This window comes from Narcine bancroftii, chromosome 5 (genome assembly GCF_036971445.1).
Source record: "Narcine bancroftii isolate sNarBan1 chromosome 5, sNarBan1.hap1, whole genome shotgun sequence".
NCBI classification, from domain to species: domain Eukaryota; kingdom Metazoa; phylum Chordata; class Chondrichthyes; order Torpediniformes; family Narcinidae; genus Narcine; species Narcine bancroftii.
Genome location: NC_091473.1, coordinates 133,822,381 through 133,843,519, shown reverse-complemented (window position 1 = coordinate 133,843,519; position 21,139 = coordinate 133,822,381).

The window sequence follows — 21,139 nt, the reverse complement described above, 5'->3', positions numbered from 1 at the left end:
AAAAGGATGCAAAAGGTCTTTGTCCCAGTTCATCCCACACAGTTATGTCTCACAGGACTCTGTGCTCTACGAACAGTTCCCAGTAACATAGAACATTACAACACAGTACAGGCCCTTCAGCCCACAAAGTAAAGCTAAACACTCGCTACCTCTTCCTCTTTTTTTTCTTTCATCCATGTGCCTGTCTAAAAGACTCTTAAATGCCCCTAATGTTCCAGCCTCCATCACCACCCCGGCAAGACATTCCAGGCACCCACAAATCTCTGTAAAAAAACTTACCCCCTGATGTCTCCCCTAAACTTCCCTCCCTTCACTTTGTTCAGATGCCCTCTGCTGTTTGCTACTCCTGCCCTGGGAAAAAGGTGCTGGCTGCCTACCTTATCTATGCCTCTCATAACCTCGTAGACCCCCTATTAAGTCACCTCTCATCCTTCTACGCTCCAAAGAGAAAAGCCACAACTCCACTAAATTTGCCTCATAACATATATTTTCCAATCCAGGCAACATTCTGAAAAATCTTCTCTGCATCCCCTCCATAGCTTCCACATTCTTCCTGTAATGAGGTGACTAGAACTGAACACAATGTGGTCTCACCAGAGATTTATAGAGCTGCAACATTACCTCATGACTTCTGAACTCAATCCCCCTGTTAATGAAGCCCAGCATCCCATAGGCCTTCTTAACTATTCTATAAACCGGCATGGCAATCTTGAGAGATCTATGGATTTCGACCCCAAGGTCCCTCTGTCCTTCCACAGTGTTAAATATTCTCCCTGATGCACGATCAATAATCACTAAAGAATGAAGTGGTGAAACTGATCGGCTTTTATTAACTATAGACTGATACAGGCGTCAACCTCATTGACTGATCTAGGCAGAGCAAAATGGGGAACGTGCAAAGGGCTATGGGTAGGATCAGCCTCAGGAGGCGTGTCAGGTGGGCAGCAGCCAATCATGGCATAATAGTAGCTTACCACACTCCCGTTAACTATGTGCTCTGCCTTCAGGTTTGAACGCATCGAGATAATGCTGGTGGACTGTAGTCTTCCTGAAATTTCCTGGTCTTTTTTCAATCAAGCAGCTCTTCTTAACTACATTTTGGGAACTTACGCCTTCTTTGGCATTGGGGTATGTGAGGAGACACACCCTGAAGAATGGTACAGCTGCCACAAAGGATTAACCATATAACCAGATATAAGAGATGGAAAAATGTTTTAGAATCATGACAGTTAATGAAATCAGGAATCATCCAGAAAGCTGTCACAACTTCAGAGATTTGTGGATCTGTGTTTGCTCTTTAGAACTGGACTGTGTGTTCAATGCTGCCAAAGTTCAACTAGTTCTTGACACTAAGGTGGAGTCCTGAGCCTTGACTTCCTATCACCACATCTATGCCCTGGCCATTTCACACAAATGTGCCCATAGTCTGGTACTTTCTTCTTCACTAAACCCCTCATGATTTTAACTACCTTTATCAAATTTTCCCTCATTCTTTTACTCGCCAAGGAATAAAGTCCTAACCTGTTTAACCTTTCCCTGTAACTCAGTTCCCGAAGTTCGGACAGTTATTGAATGAAGATCTACCGGGACCAATGCCTGAAGAGGGCGCACAAAATCAGTGAACCGGTGCGGACTTGAAAAGCCGACATGGCCTGTTTCCGCTCCGTATATGGTTAACCATATAACCATTTACGGAGCGGAAACAGGCCATGTCGGCCTTTCAAGTCCGCGCCAGTTAACTAGAACAACTCCACTAGCTCAAACCTCCCGCTCACCACCAATAACCCTCCAACCCACCATTGCTTAATTCTGTGTTATACCTCCTTGGACATCGTTCAAGTACCATTGACATCATATTCTCTATATAGACATGCGTCTTTTATGCGATTTGGATGTCGTGCGAACACCATATAATATACTTAGCAAAGCTACAACACTCAAGAGACTCACTATACATGAGACTGGATATTGCTTCCTATGAGTCGATGCAGACATTGTTATATGGCAAACTTTATTTGGACGTAGGGGAAGTTCACATTAAAATAAGGATAGAAAGTACAGTACATGCATAACATAAGCCAGTAACATAGTGTTTATTATTACCGTCAAGACATTTGTATTATAGGCTATATGTATACTGTACCATTACACACCTGGTAGCACAATCGCTTTGTATACAAGAGACATGAGATATACGGGAAGATGTTGCGTTCGCTACATCCTGTTACGTCCGCTACGTCTCATTCTCCGATTGGGATTTTGAACTCTATTAAACCACGGACACATATGAGATCGAACGTTGCCCTGAGTGGACGGCACGTGGTGCACGACTGTACATGCTACCTTCCTGTTACACTCTCAGGCTTGATGCGGGGCCTCAAGCTGAAACATCCACCATTCCTTTGCCTCCACAGATGTTGCCTGACCAACTGAGTTCCTCCAGCAGCTTGTTTTTTGCTCCAGATTCACCATCTGAAGTTTACTTTGACAACACACTGATGTAGTGTAAACAAATGGAACAGTGTCTTCTCCTGTGACAGCGAGTTATGAATGCCCTGCGTTATATATTTGCAAATTTCAAAAATGAGAAATAATTTTGCAAAAATTATCCAACCACTTCATAATGTGAAAGACCTTTATCATGTTTCTCATAATCTTCCTTTTAAATCTTAGACATTTTAAAATGTAATTACAGATGATAAAAGTTCTGGTGCTTAATTCATACAAGATTATTCTGTTTGCATTAAAGAGCATCTGGATTTCTAATGTAAGACAATGGGTTGAAAGCTCTTTGAAAAGGCCTGTGATCATAAACCATGCTGCAGAAATGCTACTTTGCCCCCACTCTGTTGTTGCATGCATGTAAGGAATCGTATCATTTTTCCAAACCTCCCTCCGTAGCAAGGGAGGGAGTTGGAAGAGGAACACAAGGAAGGAGAGGGGGATGGTCAAACAATTCCAGACTAATCATCTCTGTCTGCAGCATAAGAGGGGTTGGAAAGCCTGTGGCAATTAGCAAAAATAGTAACAGAGGATGACTTGGAAAAGATCCCTGGTAGTTCAAAGGTTATGGCCAGGATACAATAGGATCCATCAGAACATCAGGTCACAGGGTGTAACAGAGTGACCTACATGCTCCTCACGGAGGACTGATGCTAATTAATCAGGAAACCCTTGTTTACTATTTATTTATACATCCATGTGATGCAAGTGTTCACAGCAAGTTTAGCACATATTGCCTTTGAGAAAGTGACGCTAAGAAGCCTCCTTGAACATCTGCAGTCCTTCTGGGGAAGAAGCTGCGACAGAGTATTCTGGGATTTGGACTCAAATGATGAAGGAAGATCAGTAACATATTTCCAAATCAGGATGGTGCGTAAGATTACAAGATCACAAGGTATAGAAGCAGAAGTAGCCCAATTAGCCTTTCAAGTTCGTTCTGCCTTTCTATCATGAGCTGATCCATCCTTCCACTCGGATCCTCTCCCCAGCTTTCTCCCCATAACCCTTGATACCCGGACTAATCAAATACCTTCAATCTCATCCTTAAATACACTCAACAACCTTGCTTCCACAGCCGCCCTTGGCAACAAGTTCCACAGACTCACGACCCTCTGGCAAAAGAAATTTCTCTGCATCTGTTTTAAATGGACACCCTTTTATTCTGAAGTTGTGCCTCCTCTGCAATTGGATCCTTGACTTTCTCATCTGAAGACCACAGTCAGTACGAATTGGAAACAACATCTCCCTCTCACTGATTATCAACACAGGCACACCCCAAAGATGCATGTTTAGCCCACTGCTCTTCTCATTATACAGCTACATGATCCTTTATCCGGAACCCTTGGGGGACAGTGTGTTTTGAATTTCAGATTTTTCCGGATTTCGGAAACCCCACCCGAATTGTGCTGCTATATCCACCCCCACACCCTTCCAGTCACTTTGCCGTCTCCCCCAAGCACCAGACCCTCGGCTGCCTGGCTGTCTAACCCAAGCACCGGTCCTTTGGCCGCCTCCCCCAAGTGCCAGCCGCCCGGCTGCCTCCCCCAAGTGCCAGTCCCATGGTCGCCTCCCCCAAGCGCTGGCTGCCCATCCGCCTCCCCCAATTACCAGCCGCCTGACTGCTTCCCCTAAACACCGGCCGCCCAGCTGCCTCCCCAAGTGCCGGTCCCGCAGCTGGCTTTCCCAAGCACTGCCCCCATTGGCTGCCTCCCCCAAGTGCCGCCCACCCGGCTGCCTCCCCCAAGTGCCAGTCCCACGGTCGCCTCCCCCAAGCGCTGGCTGCCCATCCGCCTCCCCCAATTACCAGCCGCCTGACTGCTTCCCCTAAACACCGGCCACCCAGCTGCCTCCCCAAGTGCCGGTCCCGCAGCCGGCTTTCCCAAGCGCCGCCCCCACCGGCTGCCTCCCCCAAGTGCCGCCCGCCCGGCTGCCTCCCCCAAGTGCCGGCTGCCCGGCCGCTTCTCTCCCCACATACCGGATTTTGGACCTTTTCAGATTTTTGGTGTCTGGATAAAGGATCGTGTACCTGTACCATGACTGTGTGGCCAAGCACTATTCCAAAGCTATCTACAAGTTTGCCAATGACGCCACAGTTGTCGGCAGAATCACAAATGGCAGTGAGGAAGCACACAGGAGGGAGATAGATCAGCTCGTTGAATGGTGTAACAACAACAACCTTGTGCTTAACGTTAGCAAAACAAAGAAATGATTGTGGACATCAGAAGGAAGTCAGGGGAGGATATAACCCAGTCCTCATCAAGTGCTCAGTAGTGGAGAGGGTCAAGAACTTAAAATTCTTGGGTGTCAACCTCTCTGTCCTGTTGCCTCCATGTTGATACAATCACAAAATGGCTCGCCAGCGGCTATATTTCGTGAGGTTTGAAGGTTGACACAAAGGTTGGAGGAGTTGTGGAAGGAGCTGAAGGTTGTTGAATGTTACAAGAAGGCATAGACAGAAGGCAGAGCTGGGCAGAAAAGTGGCAGATGATTTCAATCTGGATAAGTGTGAGGTGATGCAGTTTGGAAGGACTAACTAGAAGGCTGAGTGCAGGGTTAATGGTTGGTTACTTAAGAGTGTGGATGATCAGAGAGAGCTTGGGATGCAATCCTTACATCCCTCAAGGTTCCTGCAGAGGCTGATGGGATCATTAAGAAAGGTCTATGGAATGCTGAGATTCATTAATATGGGGATTAAATTCAGGAGTAGAGAGGTCATGTTACAAATCTACAAATCTCTGGAGAGACCACACTTAAGTAACCAACCATTAACCCTGCACTCAGCCTTCTAGTTAGTCCTTCCAAACTGCATCACCTCACACTTACCCAGATTGAAATCATTTCTGGTCATCTCATTATAGAAAGGATGTGGAAGCTATGGAGAGGGTGCAGAGGAGATTTACCAGGATGTTCCCTGGATTGGGAAGCAAGTCTTATGAGGAAAAATTAGCAGAACTGGGACTTTTCACTTTGGAGCATAGAAAGATGAGAGAAGACTTGATAGAGGTCTATAAGATTATGGGAGGCATAGATAGGATGGACTGCCAGAATCTGTTTCCTAGGGCATGATCAGCAAATGCCAGAGGACATATGTACAAAGTGAAGGGAGGGAAGTTTAGTGGAGACATCAGGGGTAAGCTTTTTACACAGAGTTATGGGTGCCTGGAATGCCTTGCTGGGGTTGGTGATGGAAGCTGAAATATTAGGGGCATTTAAGAGACTCTCAGACAGACACACGGATGAAAGAAAAATAGAGGGTTATGAAGTAGGGAGGGTTTAGCTCTTTTTTAAGAAAGGTATATATGGGTTGGCACAACATCGAGGGTCGAAGGGCCTGTACTGTGCTGTATTGTTTTATGTTCTATGTGTCTGAGGAGATTCGGTCTGTCACCAAAAACTCTTGCAAACTTCTACAGGTGGACCGTGGAGAGCATTCTGGCTGGTTGCATCCCTGCCTGGAATGGAGGTGCCAAATCTCAGGACAAGAATAAACTCCTTCTACATCACAGGCACCAGATTTCACTCCATCGAGGACATCTACATGAGGCGGTGTCTTAAAAAAGCAGCCTCTCTCCTCAAAGACCCCCAGCACCCAGGCCGTGCCCTCTTCACTCTGCTACCATCAGGCACAGGAGCCTGAAGATGAGCAGCCAGTGGCACAAGGACAGCTGCTTCCCCGCTGCCATCAGATTCCTGAATGATCAATGAACCAAAGACACGGCCACTGTTATTGTTATTTTTCTATTTATGGTAATGTTGTAAGATGGTTATAATATGCCTGTTTGCTCTATGACGCTGCTGTAAAACACCGAAACTCATGACTTGTTCATGACAATAAATTCTGATTCTGATTCTCTTGTCCGAGACTCCCCTACCTCACCACATCTACTCTGTCCAGGCCTTTCAGCATTCAAAATGCCTCTATGAGCTCCCTCTCAACCTTTTGTATTCCGATGTCCAAACGTTTCTCAAATACTAATGTTTTCATTCCTGATATCATTTCCCCTGCAAGGGGAACATGAGGTGCTTGTGTTCTTATGTTGTCTTCATCTTTGATGGTAGAGGTGATGGGATTAAGAGGTGCTGTTAGAGTAGATGAGTGAGTAAGTACATTGCATGGTGCACAGTCGTGAGGAAGGAATGACTGTTCAGGTTGGTGAATGGGAAGCTGGTTGCTTCATCCTGGATCCGGTCGAACTTCATGATCGTGGTCAGAGTTGCAAACGTCTAGGAAAGCAGAGGGTGTTTCATCACAGTCCTGACCCATGCTTTGTATTTGGTGCCTTGGAGACCTCAGGAGACAAGGCCATTAGAGAATATCCCCCCTGTGGGTTCGGATCAGAGCAGGAGACAGAGACATTGTTCTGAGTAATAATGGTGCACAAGATGGTCCTGCTGTGGAGGGATGAATCTACCTTCATCATCGGCGAGATCAGATGCTTTAAGAACATAAGAAACAGGGGCAGGAGTCAGCCTTCCGGCCCGTCAAGCCTGCTCTGCCATTCAATGCAATCATGGCTGATCTGATGATAAGCTCCTCTCCACCTACCTGCCTTTTCCCCATTTCCATTAACTTCCCTACTTTGTAAAAATCTCTCCAACCTTGTCTTAAATATATTTACTGAGGTCACGTCCTCTGCTTCAATGGGCAGGGAATTCCACAGATTCTAGGAAAAGCAGCTCTTTCTCATCTCTGTCCTAAATTTACTACCCTGAATCTTAAGATTAAGTCCCCTAGTTCTGGTCTCCCTCACCAACGGAAACAACTTACCGAGCTCAATTTTATCTATGCCTTTCATAATTTTATGTTTCTAAAAGACCCTCTCTCATTCTTCTAAATTCCAGTGAATACAGTGCCAGGTGACTCAATCTCTCTGCATAGGCCAATCCTGTCGCCCCTGGAATCAACCTCTGCACCGCCTCCAAAACCACTACGTCCTACCTCAAATAAGGAGACCAGAACTGCATTCATTATTTGCAATTGAAGGTTCTCCCAAGGCTTCCAGGAATGGGTTTGGCCACCAGTGTAACTTTTGGAGTAGGTGGAGGGGGGAGGGGGAGGGAAGGAGGAGGGAAGTTTCCCTGAAAAAGGTGTGTAGCTGTCAAGGATTACCTCTCTTTTGAGGGACAAAGTAGTCATGAGTGGGTGAGTAGGTTGATTGGCCTCTGGTGTCCAGTAGGACCCATGAGAGGCTGTGCATGGTGTCAAGATGCATGTGGAAGATCAGTTACTGAGTGAATGAGAATGGTGGGATTAATCTAGGGGGCAGCAATGGGCTGAATGATAAGGACATATAAGAAATATGGATGTGACAGGTGAATGATCTTCTCCAGAACATTATGTTTCTCCTCAAGAAATGATGCTATGAAAATATCCCTAGTTACGTCTAAATCATTCAGAGGTATGGATCTGCACAGAAGATATCATTTCAAAATTCTTCTCTGGTCTAATATTGAAGAAATGCAGTATAGCATGAAGGATGAGGTTCAAAAAGGGTTGTGGGAAAATGGCTGGAGTATCCTTGGAAAATTAACTTGGAAATTTGAATAAGGTGGCTTACAACTTCCACATTTTCAGAATTTTTATAAAGCTGCACAATTGAAATTTATTAGTGGAATGTTTAATTTAAATAAATCCTTAGTTTGAGCAAATATAGAGTTAGCTAAAATTGATGAACAATGTATGCAAAAATTTACTTGCAAATTAACAAAATTGTCAATTGGTAGAGATCCACAGATATTGAAGCATTTAATTGAATTAGGGAATAAAACTGATTATGAGACAGGTGGAAAAGGTAAGATTTCATCGAAAATGCCTTAATACCACAATGAGCATTTTGCTTTGACTGTTAGTAATCAGTTTTTGAAGATATGGAATCAATTGGGATTAAAAATGTTGAAGATCGTTTTGAAGCGGGGAAATTTAAATCTTTTAATTGAACGAGGGAAAAATATGAGATCCTTAATTATTGTTTTTTTTTTGTTGTTATTATCAAGTAAAAGCTTTTTTTAACTGAAAAGTTAGGCCATAGTTTAAAATTACCTAGACAATCTGCTTCAGAGTTATTACTTACTAAAGGAGAAGTAAATAAATTTATTTCTGAGATGTATAAATTATTACAAAGTAAAATGTCTAAACCAAATATTAATAAATCAAGATTAAATTGGGAAACCGATTTGAATAAGAAGATAGATGGAGAAATCTATGTAAAGATAATATGTCTAAGGTTATAAATGTAAGGTACAGATTAGTACAATATAATTTTTTACATCAATTATACCTAACGCCTCAAAAATTAAAGAGATTTAATTTAATATCTTCAGATTTATGTTTTAGAGATAAGTACTTTCTTTTATTCAACTTGGATTTGTTCTAAAGTTAAGACTTTTTGGATACAAGTTACATTATTTTTGGAAAAAGTAATAAAAGTTAAATTTCTGTTTGATCCAATGTTGTTTTTATTAGGAGATATTAAGATGATTGCTTTAATATTAAGATTAATGATGTATCAAATTGAATTTTTATACTTGGCCTTGGCTGTATCTAAGAAATGTTTGGCTATTACTTGGAAATCTGATTTAGCTCTAGGAATGCAAAGGTGGCATCCTGGGATCGTCGTCTGAAGAGGGTGCGCAAAATTATTGAGGACCCCTTCCACCCCACACGCAACATCTGTCAGCTGCTCCCATCGGGAAAGAGATACAGGGCGATCAGAGCCAGCACCACCAGGCTGAGGAACAGCTTCTTCCCATGGCCAATGAGAATGCTGAACAACCAAAGGAACTGTTCAATCTAACCATCAGAGATTCTCATATTTCTGAAACAAATATTAATTTATTTATTTGTATCGATGAATACTTGCCTTCCATATGTATTGTTTGTCCATAAGTGAGATTTGCATGTTTTGCACTGAGCTCTGGAGTATTGTCAGATGACAATAAACCTGACTTGGTTATCAAAAAGTCTCTTAAAAGATCCTATTGTCCCTGGCTTCAGCTCCGATGCTGACCTGCTGAACCTTTACAAAGCAGTAGTCCAGCCTCAACTGGAGTATTCTGTATAGTTCTTGTGGCCTCGGTATAGGAAGGTGATGAGAAATACAAGAATGGCTGAGATGAGGGATGATAAATACAACCAAGGATTTAAAGACATTGGAACTCTATAAGGAGAAGAGAAATGAGAGCGGACCGAGAGAATAGGGAGATCACTTTCAAGGTGGATCTTTTACTTGATGAAACCTCTCTCTCAATCTCCATCTTTGATGTAAGGGGCAACCCGAGTTGGGAGTATATTTAGAAGGCAGTTGGTCCAGATGGCATACCTGCCCATGTGCTTAGAGCCTGTGCAGAACAGTTGGGTGGAGTTTTAATGGACATTTTCAATCTGTCCCTAGCCCAGACAGTTGTTTCAATGAGCATTAAGACTCCTGCCATCGTGCCTGTGCCGAAGCACTCTACCACTATGAGTTTAAATGACTACCGTCCAGCTGCACTCACCCTCGTCGTCACAGAGTGTTTTGAGAGGTTGGTCTTATCTCATCTGAAATCCTGTTTGCCTGCCACTATGGATTCTCATCAATTCACCTACCTTACTAACAGGTTAACCGAGGATGCCATTTCAACAGTGCTTCACTCCGCTTTGACTGATTTGGACAGCTCCAACTCCTATTCATCGACTATAGCTCGGTTTTCAACACTGTTGTCCCCTCTAAGCTGATAACCAAACTTTGCCTGCATGGTATTAGCTCATCCCTTTGTAATTAGATTTTGGACTTCCAAACTATCTGTTAAGCTGGGCAATATTTTCTCTTCCATTTTTACCTTGAATACCAACATGCCCCAGGTTAGTATGTTGACCCCCTTTTGTATTCCCTTTTTACCTCCAGCTGCGTTCCTATGTATAGTACAAATTTAGTAATCAAGTTTGCAGATGACACCATGGCGGTAAGGCCTGATTAAAGGGGATGAGGTTCAGCCTTGTGGTGTGCCGATAACAGCTTGACACTCATCATTCAGAAGAACAAAGAGATCACTGTGGACTTCAGGCATGCCAGAAGCCACACTCACGTCCCGATTTACACCATTGGAGTGGTGGTGGAGCATTTACCGAGCGTTAAATTCCTTGGCGTACATATCTCTGAAGATCTCACTTGGTCCTTGAATTCTGATTAAAAAGGCACAACAGCGTCTTTATTTTTTGAGGAGCATCAGGAAGATCCACCTCTGTCCCAGGATACTGTTGCATTCCTATAGATGCACAATTGAGATGTGGTATTTTGGGATGGAGTGGGCATTGTATTGCACAAGTTTGCAAGGTGCTCCAGCAGGTAGTGAAAACTGTCCAATGGATATTGAAACCCAATTGCCTACCATCAAAAACATCTATAGGGAACGATGTCTGGGCAAGGCGAGAAATATTATCAAAGATGCAACATGCCCGAATCATGGATTATTCACTCTTCTCCCATCCGGCAAATGCTACAGGAGCCTTCAATCGTGCACCAGTGGGCTTTTTTGTTCGAAACCGTGACTTTGTTGAACACTGAGCCACGGCGTTGAGTGGTCCTGCACTCACATTGTCAAATCAGTACTTTTTAACAGTTCGTTGTAGAACAGTGCTGTTGGTTTTAATTACACGTTTTATTCTAATGAATATGACACTATTTTTTAACTTCCCGTCGATACTGATTGTTCAGTGACAATAAAGTGAATCATCTTCATATGACTGCAAGTCCTGTAGAACATATCGGGAGACTCCTTGCTGGTAACTTCCATCGCAGCGCAATGCAGTATCAAAGTCAGGGTTGAGTTGGAGTTGAGTGCTTGTCCACTGGACTCCCCACTGAGACCAGAACCAAGTCAAGTCCATACTGAGCCAAGGGGGTGGATGAAGTTCACATCTGGCCCTTCTGCTTCATGCTGGGCAAAAGTAGCTGGTGTGACCAGAGTCCTGTTCATTTCACTGTAATTAAAATGGTGAGGGCAGGTGAGCAGTTTGTTTATTTTTGTTTTGTTTACTTTATGTTTACGTTTGTTTAATTCATTTCCTGTAGATTCCTGTAGATTATGGTATTTTAAGTACATTTAATTTTTTTAAGTTAATTAAATCTATTTTCTGGTTACAAGAGCTCATTGTGAAGAGATTGAGTGTCAGGGTCAGCGCCAGAACAAATGTTGTGGGGGGCAGGGCAGGAATGTTAGAAGTGGGCATAATCCAGCTCTCGAGAACTCGCTCATTGGGGTTGGCGGGGTGGGGGTGCTGTTGACTAAAAATGTGCTGACCGGGGGGGTATGGTGGGGGTGATGCTGGCGGGGTGGGGGGTGGTGCTGGCAACTAAAAAGTGCCGATGGAGGGTCAGGGGGGAGTGCTGTCGGATGCGTGGGACCTACCTGTGCCGATGAACGCAGCCGGGGGCGGAAAGAGAGTTGCTAGCATGCATCAATCTAGATGCTAGTGACGCAGTCGGGGGTGGGGCTGACTGCCTGCGATGGGTGCAAACGAGGGGCACAGCACCTCATGGGAGGGGGTCCATGCCCATAAAAGCCCCCCCCTCGTGGTGCCGACCCTGTTGAGTGTCACATTTTCTATAATGGCTATACTTTGAAAGCCCTTCATTGATTGTAAAGAGTTTAGGGACCTCCTAAAACTAAGGTGAAAGACCCAATAAAACTGCGGTACGGTCAGTGTAGCGGTTAGCGCAACGCTATTACAGCACCAGCGAGCTAGGTTCGAATCCGCCGCTGTCTGTATGTTCTCTCCATGAGTTTCCTCTGGGTGCTCCAGTTTCCTCCAATCTTCCAAAGACAAGTTCAAATTTATTTTCAGAGTGGATACAGTATATGACATCACATACAGCCCTGATATTCTTTTTCTTGCAGGGTAGGCAGAATTTCTACATGTCAGCAGGGTTAAAAGTAATGACATAATACAAAAGAGAGAAATATAAACAACGAAAGGAATATTAACAAACTGACAGGGCAAATACAGAAAAACATATTTAGTGAGAGTCCTTCTCAATGAGTCTCTCGTTTAGTTTGTTGTTGAGGAGTCTGATGGTTAAGGGGGTTGCAACGGTTCCTGAACCTACTGGGTCGAGCTTTGTGACACCTGTACCTCTTTCCTGACGGCAGCAGCGAGAACAGGTCTTGGGTGGTGTGAATCCTTGATAATTGCTGATGGCAATGTAGAATTTCCTGATGAGGAAGAGATTTTTGTCTGAGATGTACTGGGCTTGTGTCCATTACAATTTGCTGGGCTTTCTGCTCTAAGGTATTGGTACCCCTCGACCAGGCTGTGATGCAGACGTTCAGGTTAGGTAAGTGATTCTAAATTATGGTCAAAGCATAATGCACCAACTTGCACAGGAAAGAAAGAAATTACACATAAAGAGTACATCTCACACTTCTGGTTACATGAGTGTATTTGGGTGGTGCAACTTCATGAGTTGGAAGGGTCTATTACTGTGATGTATCTATAAATTAAAATTAATACTTTAACTTCTTAAGAACTGCAGAGGGAAATGTCTTTGCTAATTTAAAGACAGGTTCAAATTGTTAAGTGTCAGAATCCAAATCAGAATTTATTATCAGAACAAGTCAGAAAATTTGTTGTCTTGCGGTAGCATTATAGTGTAAACATTCATATAAACCACCTTACAACAATAAATAAAAATGGAGCACGGAAAGTCAAAGTGAGGCAGTATCTTCGGTTCATTGATCATTCAGGAAGCTGATGGCAGCGGGGAAGAATCTCCTTGTGCCTTTGAGTGCTCATCTCCAGGATCCTGTACCTTTCCCCGGATGGTAGCATAGTGAAGAGGGCATGGCCTAGGTGGTGGGGGTCCTTGAGGATAGAGGCTCATTTAAGACTGCTTCTTGCGCGGTGTGTTGCAGATGTCACTCGTCCACCAAGGTTCCTATGAAACACATCACACACAGGTCCCGGAGGTCAGTAGTTGAACACACCTGGACGTTATCATTAATTATTTCATCTCGATCTTACTTCTGTGTGTTTGGCAGAGGATAGGAGCAGATTGAGCTGAAAGGAACAAACAAAAGCAGCCGTGCAAACAGACTCGATAAATATTTACACACCTTCATTCACAAATGAAGTTAATTAAAACTGTCCTCTTTATCACTTAAAGTTTGCCAATCCTAACTCTGTAGAACTTGTTCATCCTGTTAGTCGACCACATTGCCAGAGTGTATTCACTAGGTATTTGCATATAGACAAATAAATTGAGCTGAAAATAATTCCTATAGGCCAGTTATAAAAGCACATTGTCAATGAAGCGCTCCACCCTCATGCCTTGCAATGAATAGATAGATGGAACGTTTGTGGGCAAGACAGTTGTGATTGTGTTAAAGAGGGATAAAATCATCCCTTTTAATCTTTTATCTAATATGGATGATCATCATTTATACCTATAAAGAATCAGATATGAATAACTGTAAAAACACAAAATGCTGGAGAAACTCAGCTGATCAAACAGTGTCCTTTATGTAGCAAAGATAAAAATACAAAACCAACGTTTCGGCTTGAGCCCTTCATCAAGGTATGAGAGAATGACGGTAGGTACCGGAGCAAAAAAGATAAGCTTGAGAGCAGATGATTACAGGTGGGGAGCAGGGAGAGAGAATCCCACAGAACTCCCTTTGGAGAGCAAAGGAGAACTTCGTCAGGGTGGGCTTCCCTTGAAGAGCTTTCACAGAGTTGTGCAGAAGTCAGAAGTAAATCACGAAACCCTGTAGACTCCGTGATTGAAGTAAAAACACTAAATGCTGGAGAAACTCAGTTGGCCAGTGTCCTTTATGTGGCAAAAGTAAAATACAAAACCAACGTTTTGGGCTTGAGCCCCTCATCAAGGTTTCCTTTATGTATGAATCGTGACTAGAAATATATTTGATATGTGCCAAATATAATGCAAGGTGATTCTAAATTATGGTCAAAGCATAATGCACCAACTTGCACAGGAAAGAAAGAAATCACACATAAAGAGTACATCTCACACTTCTGGGATGTGCAGATGTTTTACTACCTTTTACTACCTTTGTTGCTTGCCATACATTGCAGCAGCCAAATCACACATGGCAAAATCTCATCATTTGTTTGTCAGTGGCCTTGCTTGAAGGAGAAACACTGTCCAGGACTACGTCCCTACTCAGTCTGCGATGTCGATGTGGAACTTTGTCACACAGGTGGAAACCTGGCTTTCAGATCCCATCCACAAGGCACCACCATACTCATTGCCCCTATCAGAGAAGGCAGGGGAGAAATCTGCCTTCAGCCAATGTTAAATGCATGAATCTTGGCACAATTAACTGTGCTGATGTCAAAAAATTCTGAATTCTGAATTTCAACACACTCATCTAATGCTACAATTCTACCTTGTGGCCATCTATCTAAGTAGGCTGAAGTAAAACATGAAAGTCTACAGACACCGTGATTGAAGTAGAAAGACAATGCTGGAGAAACTCAGCCGGTCAACCAGTGTAATAGTAGAGGAAGGTTATTTATATAGCACACTGAACACAACACACATTGATCTAAAATGCTGAACATACAATTAGGAATAAATTGCTTACTCTCTAAACGACGACAGGCAGCCAAAATACACCGGCGCAGCCACCTTTTTACGTTACAACATTAATTATTTAAACCCTAACCTGTTCCTCCCGATTGCAGCAATGAACAACTTCCCAATTTCAAATGAACAACAGTGCTACAGACACCAGACTTCAAAGAACAAGCAGTGAACACAAATAAGCCCGGTCGCAATTCTGCTTGAATGTTACCAAAAGTCCAACCACAGCCATCTTAGGGCTGGTTTACTGGCATTGGCAGGACTTAGATATTACCGTTTCCCAAAATGGATACTACCAACCAAGTCACAGTTTCTCGAGGTGACAGAGCAGCCTATGTAGCAAAGATAAAAATACATAACCAACGTTTTGGGGTTGAGCCCTTCATCAAGGGCTTCATCAAGATGAAGGGCTCAAGCACGAAATATCAGTTATGTATTTTTATCTTTGCAACATAAAGGAGTCCACTGAGTTTCTCCAGCATTGCGTTTTTACTATGTAAGTAGGCTTTCAGGCAAAATATTGTTAAGATGGAAAGATATCGATGTTAACGATATCTTTCCAGTTTAATGATATCTTTCCAGGGCAGCGCAGATAGCGTAATGGTTACCGCAACGCTATTTCAGTGCCAATTACTGAGGTTCAAATCTGGCGCTGTCTGTAAGTAGTTTGTACATTCTCCCCGAGTCTGCATGGATTTCCACTAGGGGCTCAGGTTTCCTCCCCTGTTCAAAATGTAGGTTAATTGGGTGGCATAGACTCATGACCCAGAAGGGCCTGACTCAAAAGACTGAAGTTGAGCAAAACTGATGGGCTTTTATTAGCAATAGAATGAAGGCACATCCCTGCTGGTCGACTGCCCTGAACTGAGGGACACTCACCTTTATTCAGGAGCCCGAGGGAGGGGCCACAGGTACAGTTGGCCAATGGACAGATAAATATATGCATACAGTGTTTTACCACAACCGTGCTGTATATTAAAATTTAATATTGCTAAATTGGAAAGATATTGTTAAACTGAAAGGATATTGTTAAGATGGAAAGAGCACAGAAAAGATTCACAGGATGTTACCAGGACTGGTGGGCTTACATTCTAAGGATAGGCTGGTTAGGCTGTGACCTTTCTCTCTGGAGAGCAGGAGGTGGAGGTGGTTTATAAAATCATGAGGGGCCTAGATGAGGAGATTGGTCATTTTTAGAGCAGAGAAGTATAAAGCTGGAAGGCGCAGATTTAAGGAGAGAGGGGAAAGATTTATAAGGGTCCTGGGGGGTATCTTTGCCCCACAGAGGGTGGTGGGAATATGCAATGAGCTGCCAGAAAAAAAATTACAAAAGTGGATATTAGGCCAGGTACATGGATGGGAGCGGTTCAAAGGGATATGGGCAGAACACAGCAAATGGGAGTACCTTAGCTGCACAACTGGGTCGGTATGGACAAGTTGGGCTGAAGGGCCTGTTTCCTTGCAATAAAATGTTATGACTAAGAAGCAAGAATAGTCAGGAAACTAAATCCTAGTTTACATAAAAATGCTGGAGAAACTCATTCAGGTATCGGCCGCTATTTTGCTTATGCCCTGTCGGAGGCTCAGGCCTGAAACGGTGGTTCTGTATCTTTGAATCATAAAAATTTCTGCATGGGTTGCGGAGCTTCTCGAGCATTTCTAGTGTAAACTACATTCACAGCGTCTGCAGATTTCCTTGTTTAACAGAAAGAGAAATCCTGCCCTCTTCTCAAGGGTGCATGGATAAATGCAATGCTTCAGCTAGAAGCAGAGTGCAGAATGGGTTTCTGACTGATTTACCATTTATTTTCTAAATATTGGCATAATTAATTGTGCAGAAATATTTGTATTTAGTATTGGATGAAGGCATCTATAAATCTGCAGATGCCACGACTGCTGTAGACCAGATTTGAAACAATATTTTAAAAATCTAAAATGTAATGACAGGACGGAACACTGAAAGGAGATTTGGTGTCAAAACAATAATCTAGCCCTCAATGTCAGCAAGACTAAGGATCCAGTCACGTACATCATGTAGAAGGTTGGAACTCACTTCCCTGTCTGCATTAATGGTGCTGAGACAGAGAAAGTAAACAGCTTTAAGTTCTGAGGTGTAAATATCTCCAACAACCTGTCCTGGACCAATGGTCAATGCATCGGCCGAGACTCAGGATCCTGAGTAAATTTGGCATGACTCCAGAGTCCCTCCACAACTTTTACAGATGCACCACTGAGAGCTCCCTGTCAGGATGCGGCATGGCATGGTGCAGCGACTCCTCTGCCGAAGAACATTAGAAAATGCAGAGAATTGTGAATGCAGCTCAGCCCATCACACAAAACTCTCTTTCCTCTACACCTATCTACACCTCCAAATGCCTCGGAAAGGCAGCCAACATACTGAAGGACTCTTCCCACCCATCAGGAAGAAGATTCAAGAGTGAGAAATATTGTACCATCAGATCCTTTCTCACTGCTATCAGATTTTTGAATGAACCTCTCCTTAGTAAAATAGTCTTGCCCTCACTGCATTGAAACTCATCTCTCACTGCAACCCTACGGTCTGAACTGTGCTTTATTTGGCTGTATTTAACGTATGGATAGACTTGCTGAATAACACACAAAACAAACACTTTCGTCCTGCGCCATCTTGCAAAATGGCAACACCAAAATCTCATCTTTGCATCTAGGACATGGGTAGTTTTTGAGGTGAATTTTTGGGGAAAAAAGGAGGGTCCTATATGCCATAAAATACAGAAATTAACCTACTAAGCTCCATATCGTCGGGATGTAGAAAATGGAGCACCTGGGGAAACTGACACAGTCACACGCAGAATGCGCAGACTCCATGCACACATCACCAAGGCTAAAGATTGAATCCAGGTCACGAGAGCTGTTAGCCAGTGACTTTACATGGTGTGCTACTTCTCTGCCAGTATGATCTCAATCCTTCGCAGCTTTGTATATCGGATAGACTGGTCACAAACTGGGAGATCACTTTGTTGCGTACCTTGGTTCTGTCTTCCGCACTAGTGTGGATCTCCCATTGGCCACACATTTGAATTCCCCATCCCATTCCCTTCCTGACATGTCTGATGCACTGCCAGACTGAGACCACCCGTAAATTGGAGGAACAGCACCTCATCTTCCGAATGGGCACCTTCCAACCGGATGACATCCATATCTGTTTTCTCTGGCTTTTGTTAACCCCCCTCCCCCCCAGATTTCTTCCACCGCCACCTTTCCCTAGCTTTGTTTCTCCTTTCTCCCGTGTCTCCTTTCACATAGACATGATAAATTCTTACCTCATCCTTTATCATATCCACTTAACTCCTTTTGTTGGACTGGATTCCTCACTCAGTCGGCATGGTCTGAATTTTGAGACTTTTGGAGATTTCCTGCTTTACGCTCATTCTGATTATTCCTTGAAGAAGGGCTCAGGCCCAAAACGTTGACAATATATCTTTGTCTCCCATGGATGCTGAAAGAATGCCTGAGCTCCTCCAGCATTTCAGTGTGTTTTTACTGCAATCACAGTGTCTGCAGACTTTCGTCTTATATAGAACCTACCCAAGTGGCAGAGTTTCCAGTGCAAGTTTGCTGCAGGGTTATGTGCTGAGGGACACACTGAGGCTGGCGAAGGACTCTGTGGGGAAGGGCCACAATCTGGAGTCCTCCCGTTACCGGGCATTGAGGGGCTGAGACCAAGGGGAAGTCCCTCAAACAACAAAGGGGCAGAAGTAATGGTGTATTTAGGTGAATAATGATGTGAAGAATGTACATTGATGGAATGTAGAGAGATGATGGGCGTGGAAAGACTTTGAATGGTTTTCTTTTCTGTAAATAATTTATTGTGAATAAGGTCCATTTAGGAAAAATAAGTTGGTAAACAAAGTCTTCCTTGGCTTCTGGAAGATCTCTAAATAGATGAAGGGAGACATTGACCTTCACGTTCCTGAAAGAAATTATGGCAGCCTCCAAGCGTTTTGTCCCTTCCCCCACCAATCCCCCACCCAGTCTCTGTCCAGGTAGTCCCTCCCATCCGATACAGATTCAATCTCCACGTGAATGTGACCTTCGCTCCTCAGACTGACATTTCCAAAATAGTTCATAGAACCAATAGAACACAATAGCACAGAAACAGCCTTCCATCCCATCGACTCTGTGCTGAACTATTATTCTGCTTTGTCCAAATTACCTTCACAGGAACCACAGCCCTCTATTACCCTTCCCTTGATGTTCCCATCCAAATATTTACTAAATGCCAAAATTGAGGCCACATTCATCACTTCAATTAACAGATCATTCCACACTCTCACTTCTTTCTGCATGAAGTTGCCCCTAATGTTCCAGTTAAGCATTTCACCTTTCACCCTTTACCCGTGTCTGAGATGTACAGATGAGCCTCTTGCTTTCCCCAAGTGGAAAAGAGAAAAGCTTGGCTTCTGTAAAAGCTGTCGGAGATATCACGTTGTGGAGTGACAGGATTTAAAGTACCTCCCCGAGGAAAACATGAAGCGGTTACTTTCTGGGTATCTCCCCGAGGAAAACAACATCATATTAGAGAATACGTGTTGTTGTCACTTCCTGCTTATTGCCACTTTTCTTGCTGACAAATTGATGGCGGCAGTGACAGGAATCCAGTGGAGCATTACAGTACTAAGTGTTCCAGTGAGGGAGCGGAGGGTATATTTTCCCCTGCTGTATTACCCAGTCACATCACTTCTTCTCGGACTTTTGAACTACAGGGTGGCAATTCAATTCGGCAGTGCAGTCACAGATCAGCTTTAGTGAACATACAGGAATCCCTTGATCAGATATAAGATATGAAGATCAGACAAAGTATCTTGCACTCATATGGTGCAGAGGCATGTCAGTGTAGAAACATGGCTGGAGTAATGATTATTGAAAAATGGTTACAGCCCCAGTGACCGGGGTTCCAATCTAGCGCGGTAAGTAAAATTTTGTACCCGCCTCTGAGTGGGCTTCCTCCGGGTGTTCAAGTTTCTTCCCACCCTTCCAAGTCAAGCTAAGTCAACTTTATTTTTCTTTCCAACCATGCTTGCACGGTAAAGACGAGATGGCATTTCTCCAGGACCACGGATCCCATTTACAGGGATGTAAGTCAGGAAAATATTAGGGTACTAAGACGTATACACTGAAAGTCCACGGGACACTATCCCTATCTGTACTGGTTCAGGAGCCTGATGGTTTGGGGAAAAAAATTGTTTCCCACTCTGGACGCAAGGGCCTGAGTGCAATGGTACCTCCTGCCAGATGGCAGAAGGGAGAACAGTTTACATGCGGGATGTGTAGAGTCTTTCACAATGTTTATTGCTTTCCGCCTGCATTGAGTGTCATAGATTTTCTTCACCCTGGGAAGAGGTTCCCCAATTATCCTTTCCGCTGACTTCACTATCCTCTGCAGGGTCTTGCGGTCTGAGGTGGTGCAACTTCCAAACCAGGCGGTGATGCAGTTGCACAGTATGCTCTCAATACATCCTCTGTAGAATGTAGTGAGGATGGAGGGGTGGGGGGGAGATGGACTTTGGGCTGTAGGTCAATTGGGTGTAAATAGGCGGCAAGGGGCTTATGGGGCGAAAGGGCCTGTTACCGTGCTGTATGTTTAAATTTAAAATTTATACAGATGTTAGCTTTAAGACAGTGATGCGTTATAATCAGTCTTAATCTTTATCATTATCTGAATTATTCAGTCATCCACAACCTACTTCTGCTTAAATCTCACACGTGTTTTTCCATTTGAATGTTACTTTTGTAATTATTTCCTCTACTTTCTTTTTACAATGCATTTCAGATTGCAATAATTCACTAGCATCGAAGTATTTCCCTATTTGGCCTCTGCTCCTTCTGCCTGTAACCTTAACTCATTGGTAACTAATTTCCCAGCCGGTGGAATGACTTTCTTCCTCTGTTTAAATCAGTATGATAATAATCTATCCCAATCAGGCTTGAAGTGTAGCAAAAAAAAATGTCACACAGTGCTTTACAGAAGCATTATTAAAGCAAAGGACAATTGACATTTGTTCAAATAAGGAGCT